Here is a 9541-nt window from a genome sequence, read left to right on the forward strand (position 1 = left end):
CTCACCACCCAACAACTCACCACGGATCTCTCTCGCTCTCTCTCGAATCAAGTGCAGGTAACAGGTAACAGGTGCCACCTGAGTGGAGTGGCTCCGGCGCTTGAGTGCTTCTGGAACGAGCCGCATTCTGGCCGCGTTTATTAGCCAAGCCAAGAGCTACTGGTTGCAACTGGTTGGATGATGGCTCCGTCGCTGTCTTCGGGCCATTTGACACATTTCATTCGCTTAGCGATTGACCCATTTCAATCATGGAGGACGATTGCAAAACTCCAGAGGCCCTTGGGCGGTCTGTTGCCACATTAGCGGCGCACTCACAGGTGGTCATTAGCCTGCAGGCCAGCTGAAAGTGTGGTAATCAGGTGCGGGGAGACCCCGAGCCCTCTGTGAAACGCATCCGGACAGGTAACTAGCCAATGGTAGGGCATGTAGCCACATGGGAATGTGTGAGCCAATCAATTGAATTAGGGTTTTGCGGCTATCAATGGGATTCTCACCTGGCAGAACCTGTGGGAATGCTATTAATCCCTAATTGCACACATTATTCAATTAAGCCAGCGCCACTGGCAGCATTACCACTGACCGATAATAATGGAATCTGTCTACTGTTTCTAACAGGTAATCATGTATATAAAGTGTGAGATTTTAATTGGGTTGAGTGGCCGTTTTCCATATATTAACTAACTTGGAAAATTGATGTTCTTTTTCGAGACATTTAGCATTTAGTTACTTCAACTTAAGTTGCATAAAATTACATTTCAAGTTCTCAACTCACTTTTAAAACTCTCCCAGCTGCGTTGCCATGGCGTAGCCTCACTTCTGCACAAATTGTTTTGCCAACTGTAATGAGAGTCGAAAGTAAATAAATTAATGTTACGCATTTAATGTTAAATATTTGCGCTCTTTTTTGGCACTCCACGGAGTGATGAACGAAATTGCCCAACTAATTGAGAGCAAGACACAGGGAACGAGGAACAGTCAACAGAAGTCGACAGAAAAAGCAAACGAAATAGGCAAAGTGACTGCCAAAGTATTTTAATTGCCCGGAGTTTCCCCTAGAAAGAAGGGGGCGTCAAAACTTTATTTGACAGTTGGAACAACTGAACAATTCATGAAACAATTTTGATTAAAACTGAGACACGCCGTCTCCAGCTGGAGAAATGTCAGCAAATGTAGTTGGCAGATGCCAGCCACCAGGTGGAAATGAATACACTGTGCAAATATTATTATAGATTGCAAATATTTATGACAAAAACAAGCATTCGTATATAAAACGTATAATGTGGATCTTAAATGATACAAATATTAATTTAGTATAAAACACCACGATATGAAAGCTGTTAAACTGTTTCTCGGACACATAAATTTCCAATCGGAAACATTTGTTTTTCTCTAGGATTAATGTTGGAGCTAAAACATATAAACGCACAATTGTACGTTAATATAAATTGTTAAGGATAACTGTTAAATTTGTTTCGGACAGATATAGATCCGGCTAAGAAACTTTGATTTACTAACTTGTCATTAGGAGAGGTAACATTGACAGGAACTCAGACTGACCGTCAAATATTTCGGCTTGCAATTTCTACAGAGTCAACTGAAGACAAATATTACATTTACAATCTGAGGGAAATGTCTGCTGCGATTTACAGCACATTTCGGAGCTTACAGTAAACTTTGATGCTCGAAGGAGCTTTTGTAATTTTTTTGAGATCGGATAATTTACCAAGAGAATAGTTAACGAATATGGAAATATTATCTTTAAATTATCTTTTCTGATTAAATTTCTATCAGGGACTTTAATAGAGTTTTTAGATACCGGGGTTAAATATTTGTGGACTTTTCAAAATGACAGCTAACTGCAGAAAGCCAAGAAAAATTGAGTAAAAAAAATGTATCATATGTTTTTTCTCCGGTTTTACATAACAATTTGTAGTTGAAAAGGACTTTTTTATAATTTATTGTTTATCGAGATAATAGGAGCTTATATAATCTTATTGCTTTGACGACTAGTTTATCTGGTACTTGTTTTTCAGGTAGGGAAATACAAAATAATATTTTGCATGGATCTCTCCTGGATAATTATTATAAATACTTAAACTGATATATACATTATATTGTGTAATTTCGCCAAGTGTAACCTTATTACTTTTTGAGTGCAATTCCCGCCTCTCTCCCCCCTGGCATGTGGCAATGGACAACAGGTAGGAGTCAGCTTCAGCGGAGATGCAAAAAAAAAGAGGAGCAACAAACGCAGAAGTGACGCTGGTAAAACAACAACGATAATATCCTGCAGAGGTCGTAAAAGTTGAGATTTGAACGTGCAGCGTACACGTGTAAGTCAAAAGATCGCCCAGAAGCGAGGGGCGGAACTGGCGGGGGGCGTGGCAGCCAGTTTGTCGCAGCTGCCGCCACTACACGAGGCAAGATGGCGCCGTGCAGCACTAAAAGGTATTAAAACAATTTACACTTTGTAAAAAACCGAAACAGCAACGGGAGCAATAACAGCAACTGTTGTGCGGCTTGTAGCACGTGTCGCGCGGAGGGGCGGCCTTCGGGGGGCCCTGTAGTTGTTGTCGTTGTTGTTGTTAATATTTTCCCACTCACCCAACATGGCGCCCTGTCATAATCATAACTGTGTCTCGGGGGGAGGGACAGCAAAAAAAAGGAGGAAAGAAAATAAAATCAAGACTGCCGTTGACAATCGCGTTATCATAATTCTTTTCTGCTAAATTCAAATAGCGTTTTCGCCTATTTGCATAAACAACGTGAAAGTCGTAAAGTGAAAAATTGCAAAATATATATGTTTATATACATATATATACGTTCAAGAACCGGAGAAAGGGAAGAGAAAGGAGGCGGCGTAAGCACTTGAAAGGGGCGGATGGGCACAGAACGCAGAAAAAGTAAAGCTGCAATTGCTCGCTGAACAATGATGGCACAGTGGGTTGGAACGGTTAAACTGATGGTAAAATTGTAAAACGGTATAGATTTATTTTACGATTTATTAGCATTTACAAATTATTTTATTTTTATGATAAATATGTACCAAATATTCTCTTATGCTGAGAACCTTAGGGAATAAGTTCTTTATATTATTAAAATATACGGAATTTTTAATTCCCAATTTTTAAATTAAATGGAATCGAGATAGCTAAAATCTTTACAAAATAATGTCACTAATCATTATAGTAAGCAATTCAAAAGAAAGTATTTTAATATTTTTATTCAAAAGTTCTCTGAATGGGAACATAGATTATGTCAAGAGGAATGGAATTATGTTTAAGGACTTTTAGTTTAGTTTGATTGAAATTGTTGGAAAATTCTTTAATTTCCCAGCTTCCTTATATACATATTTTTATTACATATCTTGATTCCTCCTCCACAGTAAGCCCCTTTAGGCGATTCTCCAGCAGCATCCGCCCCAAGAGCAGAAAACCTGGCAACGGGGAGCCTTTTTTTATGAAAAGCGAGATGCGTGGCCCCAATCCGCTTGCCAATCTCGGTGGCGGCCACCTCCGCTGACTTCCTCTTAAGACAATAAGCACAGTGCCGGGGATGGGATGAGATTCTGAGGGATGAGTGTAAGGAGAAAGCAGCAGGAGCTGCCACAATTCACCTCACACTCATATGCGGAGGCGGTAGGCAAATGTTTCCCTAATGATGACGTCGCCGCCACTGCTTATGAATTGTCGTTGCTGGCGGGGAAATGTGGCAAGAAATCTCAAGTGCTGCCTCGTAATGTTTATGAAAAATACGAGGATTTTTTGCTACGAGAGGGGGGTGCCTGCAATGATTACGTTGATTTGCCAAATGGCGCTGATGACAGTCGGCAGCAGCTGAAGAGGCTCCATGAGTCTACTGATTTTTAATTAAAAAAGCAACACGAAAATGGGTGAGGGGAAAGCCACCAGCCAGCGGGAGAGAGTGAACAGAAGAAAGCCAACAGGCATAAAGCCAGAAAGAACAAAAAAAAAGGAAAATTCAAAGTGCGCGTCACAAGGTTTCCTTTTGTTAATCGACTTGATTGTAAATATTTTCTTGCATACATCCACGCCCTTGTCCTGGGCTCCGCTCTTCATTTATACTTCTCTCCTTTATTTGAATATACACAGTGAAAAATACCAGATTGCTACTTGAAACACCACGTTCTTGTAGAGAGAACCGTAAAGAAAATTTGAATTGTTGACAAAAGCTGTCATTTCATTTAATTACATTAACTAATTTAGTTCCGAAAAACTTTGCCATAGTAAAAATGATCATTTATTTTGAAAATTATTATAATTGGGGTATCCATTCTTTTATTCTGTACACGAAAAAAATGGTATATTTGAAACAAAATAATAAAGAATATAACAATCTTATTTAGTTATTTAGCAGTAGAGCTCACTGTAGGCTTGAAAAATAATCGGTTTATATTTAGGCCTGTTTATTGACTAAAACTAGTGTAAACTGTAAAATTCTTTAATGTATAAAATGCTTAAATTATTTAAGAAGTCTGTCCCCAACACAGTCTATAGAACTTTGAAGCTGAGGCAATACGTGATTAATTTTCCAGTGTACTTTTGTTTGTCAATGGCGACTGTTGCTGCACTTCTAACGGCACATTCACCCAGTTACCTCCCCATCCCCACCCCGCCCGTCTGCACCTGTCTCCTCCCTTCCGCCTCGTCCTCTCCCACCACCCCTTCTCACCATCCCCCTTGGCTTTGTTATTTATGGCATTGTTGTTGCCACGTGATGCTGTTGCTGTCGCTGTCGCTTTCACCCGCCCATGTCCCCAGTGGATGCGTGGTGCGTTTCCCCACCCGCCGCTGGTGATTTTTCACGCCCTCCCAGAAAAAAAGAGGCGGAGACGGCACCAGTTTATGTTTTTAATTTGACAAACATTTCGCGATTCCACAACTTCTGTCACCGGCAGGCGAAGAAGAAGGTTTCCAGGTAACAAAAGCATTCGTATTGACGGAAAAAAGTCGTTACGTTGCTTGGCAATTTTTTTATTTCAACTCTTTAGCATTTTGTTTTAGATTCATCCCAGTTTGTTACGTTGTTATAGAATTTCCAGAATATATGTTTTACTGATTTTATACATGTTAATAAAGAAGACACACATTATTATTAATGAATATATAATATAAAAGTTGTCATCAAAACAGTCCAATGTAACGTAAAATGGAATATGAACATAGAATTAAAGTTTGAAAAAGGAAACAGGAACACTTTTTTTTATTTGCAGAAAACTTTTTAGGCTCTAGTAATAGTTATTAATAAACATAATTATATTGCGTATAATAAATCAAGCCTAATAGTTAATGTTTATGAATACCAACGTATTGTCAAAAATAACCTTTAGTATTTCTAAATGAACTAGTAAAACCATCCTAGTATGTTTAAATAAATTAGTCTAAATAACAATGTTTTTTATGATCTATGTATATAGTTCTTATATAAATTTATGTTTTACTATTAAAAAGACACCATAAACAATACGAATATCATTATTAATACGAACCATAATACTTGTCATGTAAATAATATTTATTTTTATTATTCAACTATTCAACAGATAGGCTGGACATGTTCCAGCCAAATAAAGCAAACGATTTGGGAAGATGTATCCATTTGTAACCACTTCAATCCAGGTTTACTGGTTTAAGCCAATTAATTAGCTTTTGCAGCTCCGTTAGACCTGGATTTATGTTGCCTGCTTTTGGGGAGAGCACACATATTTGGCTAAATACGAAAGCCAATGGCAGCAATTAAATGAGCGCACCAAGCCGTATTGTTTGCTCATTTGTCAAACAACTTGTTGACAGGCCGAGGCAATTTGCCAACACTTTTTGCCCCAACGCTGGCCAAAAGCGAAAGTGATAGGCAGCTGCATTGTCAGCATTCGCCGATGATGATGCATCGGAAAATGTCATAAAAGTTGACAGTGGTCACTTGCAGAGGAATTTCAACACACAAAACCAAGAGCAAGCAGGGGAAGGGGAAACGGAGAGGGGAGGGGTAATTGTGCACATAATTAAATGGCAATGTTCGTGAACCGAAACTGGACTGGTTGGGCTCGATAAACACGAACCAACACCCCCAATTAGGAGCAAACAAATACTCGTAAAAGGAAAGCCCAAAGGCAAACACTCTGCCTTTGTCATCAAGCAGACGTCACAATGAAAAGTGCAAACCAGCTGAAAACTGCACCCCTGCCACGAATTTCCAGCTCAACCCCCGAAAATCGCTAAGCTTTCACGAAGAATTATGAATATTGAATTGAGACCCCGACCGCTCCTCCAAGGACCTTCTCCCATCAAATCTGGCAAAGAGACTTCAGTTTGCATAAGTGCCACGAGTGTGAGTGTGTGTGTGTGTGTACTGTGTGTCTAAGCTAATAAACATTGCAATGTATGTGCTTGGGTATGGGGGCGTAAATAATTAAATTCTTAATTATCTCCAGCCACCAACAGAAATTCCACGACAGAGTTGCTAAAAGGATATCTCAGAAGCAAAGGAAATCCTAGAAAAGAAGCTAAATAAGCAGGGAACTCTATGTGACTTTTATTAACAGTTTTAATAAAAGATAATAATAGGAATATACGAGACTATATCTGTCTTTAAAGTAGCGAAAAACAATCTAGTTTATAAGGTCGGACTTTAGGTCAGCATCAAAGTGTAGTCAAACGCTTGCTTGATGACATCGAAATGTATTGTAAAAACAATCTGCTGAATTTGTCTCCTGGTGTCACGTAGTATATTTTCACGCTACTTAGATCCTTTAGGCCATTTCAGAAAAAGGCCAAAGTGTCATCACTGCTCATCGTACCCAGTAAACTCTCATGTGAGGAGATGTTAGGTTTTTCGGATTCCGACGATGTCACACTCACTTAATTAACTTTAATAATTCACATGAGTGACGGGGGAAACTTTTGCTTTAAGCAGGTGAAAAGTCCTCCCTCGGCTAAGTGGAAGTAATGCCTTCCCGACAACGTCATCACGACCCTAATGAGCGAATTAGTATTCATTATTAGGTGTCGCTTCGAGAGCTCTTCGCTCTTCGGTCTACGCCATTCTTTTCCCTGCGTCCTGCATTTGCATAATATACATTTATAATGGCGGGCTTATCGCTCCGAGTGGGCGTGTCACAGCCCCCCGACGTTGAATAGTTGCCAAGCAGAGTGGCTAAATTAAAATAAATTGTACTTTTCAGTTGTAGTAGTTGTAGTTCCATAAGTGGTAACGACACAATTGTGGTTCAGGGAGGAGCTGTCCCATTCGATTGCCAAGGGGATTGAGCGGGTAATCCCAATCTGTGGGGAACCCAGTCGGCACAGATAAGCCGGGTGATTATTATACTTCATAAAGAAGGTAATTAACGAATGAATTTAATTTGTTTTCGGGTTTTACTGCCTTTCAGGAGTCGTCAAATGAAGGTGCGAGTTTGATAGCCTACGAGCTTTGTTATTTACAGTAAAAGACATATAATTTATATTGGAAATTTAAATTACAACTTTGGTTCTGGAATGATTTTAAAATTTGTTATTTGTTTAGGAAAGGATTCTGTAAGCTATGACACTTTTTTTGCTCTATAGTAAAGGAGAGAATACATTTTAGAAATAACTATTACTTTAATGGTTGTACATTTGCACAGGTTTAGAAGATAAAGTAAAAAATCTTTTATCAATTTAAACTTAAGATATACATACATTGATGTTGCGAAGAATTCAGCATATGAATTGTATTTTAATAATCATAATTCTACAAAACATTTGGATGACACTATTATGATTTAAGTATTAATATTAATTTCATTTATATATTTTAATTCTTAATGTAAGTCTACTTATAGTTTTCATTGCCTTTGATTTTAGATTTATTATTCGTATGCAAATTTATATTTTAGCACCAACTATGGTACAAGTTATTGGTTCAGATGCGTATCATCTTAGACATGTTTTACAATTTCAAGATTTCAGAAACAGGTTCCTTAAATATATTCTACAAATCTTAAAGGCCTAAATTTATACATTTTATATGCAAGTATTTAAGATTATTATTTACCGCAATATGCAAAACTATAAGCTAAATGTAAGTTTATGTTTGGAATTTTATTTCACTAAAAGAAGCAGCACAAGATAATAGGAGTTGACAAAGAAAACTAGCTTCCATACAATGCGCAATAATAAAGAACCCTTAAACATTTCCGAGATTTTATAGCAAAATTTACCCTTTTGAATTAAAATTTTGTTTTCTTGGAAACCAACCCCCAATTTAATGATCGTTTGTTATTTGCACTCCTCTTCGCAATTTGATTGTTCCGCACATTAATTCCCATTCATCGCCTTTTAGTCATTATGCCAATAACCCGGGCAAAGGCCTCTCTGGTTTCAAAGTGAGGCAGGAAGTGCTTCGAATTAGGATTCATATCACATGACACCTTCCTTACTCATTACCACGACCTCTATATCTCAACAATTAGACACCCATCAGGCTCAACGTTTGGCCATTGTGGGCCGTCTTGGCCAACTTGCTCACTTCATGGCCAGTTGAGACACACTTGCTCGGCCAGTTCATTGCGCTTACCAAACTCGCTTGGAGGGGAATCCCCGAGTTGGTTGACTTCTAATCCAATTAGATATTCCGCCGCCGCACGTACTTTCTGCGGGAGTTCTTGTTAGACTTTCACTGGCTCGTTAAGCAATTTGCGCGGCGATGCAAACCGAAAATTTAATTCGAAACTCGAGGACAAAGCGACGTCCGGGCAAATTCAATTTGTTAGCATTTCAATTTTCAATCTTCACCTTCGTTATTCAATTATGCACACGCGTCGCGCGACGGGCACGTGGACTGGAATTCATTAGAGAGCACCGAACCCTTCTCCAAAAGGACGCGTAATTCGGGGAGCTCGATGGAACTGAACGGAATATAGAGTCGAGAGGATAGCAAGTCCGCCGCACGTTGTGTAAAGCCGCGCTGGCAAATAGCAACTGAACTCCGCCACTGGAGCCCGGTAGTCTGGCAGGATGTTCGCGCGTCCTGGCGACTCCAAGTCTGCCTGTGTCCGTGTCGCTTTGTTTTGATTTTGGTCCACTTACAACCTTGGCTGCGAACCGTGTTGCATACGCGCAGGCGCCCTGCGAAAATTTCTCTTCGCAGGAGTTGCGTGTGGCGCCTAAGAGAGCACTTCTCTTCGTTCACTTAAGTGGACTTGCTGTTTGTTTTGATTGGCGGTGGAATAGCCACGGGGAATCACACTTTTGGGCTATTAGGACCGGCAATTCAGTTATCATTTGGCAATTGACACTTTCGTGAAGAAGAAATGAACTATGAAAATATCTTTCTAATTTCTAAGTGATGAATAAACAGTAGTTAAAAATTGAAACTATTAAGAAATATATTTTAAGATTAATAAGACTCAGTTTGGGACAACCAAAAAGACCTATTAGTTTTTGTCAGTTTCTTTACGTTAATAACATTAACGTTGATTAAATTGGTTAACGAAAAATGAATTTTCATGAGAATAAACAAAATCTAATTACAACTTTGCATA

Source organism: Drosophila serrata, unplaced genomic scaffold (genome assembly GCF_035046125.1).
Source record: "Drosophila serrata isolate PLE 108 unplaced genomic scaffold, ASM3504612v1 contig_347, whole genome shotgun sequence".
NCBI lineage: Eukaryota > Metazoa > Arthropoda > Insecta > Diptera > Drosophilidae > Drosophila > Drosophila serrata.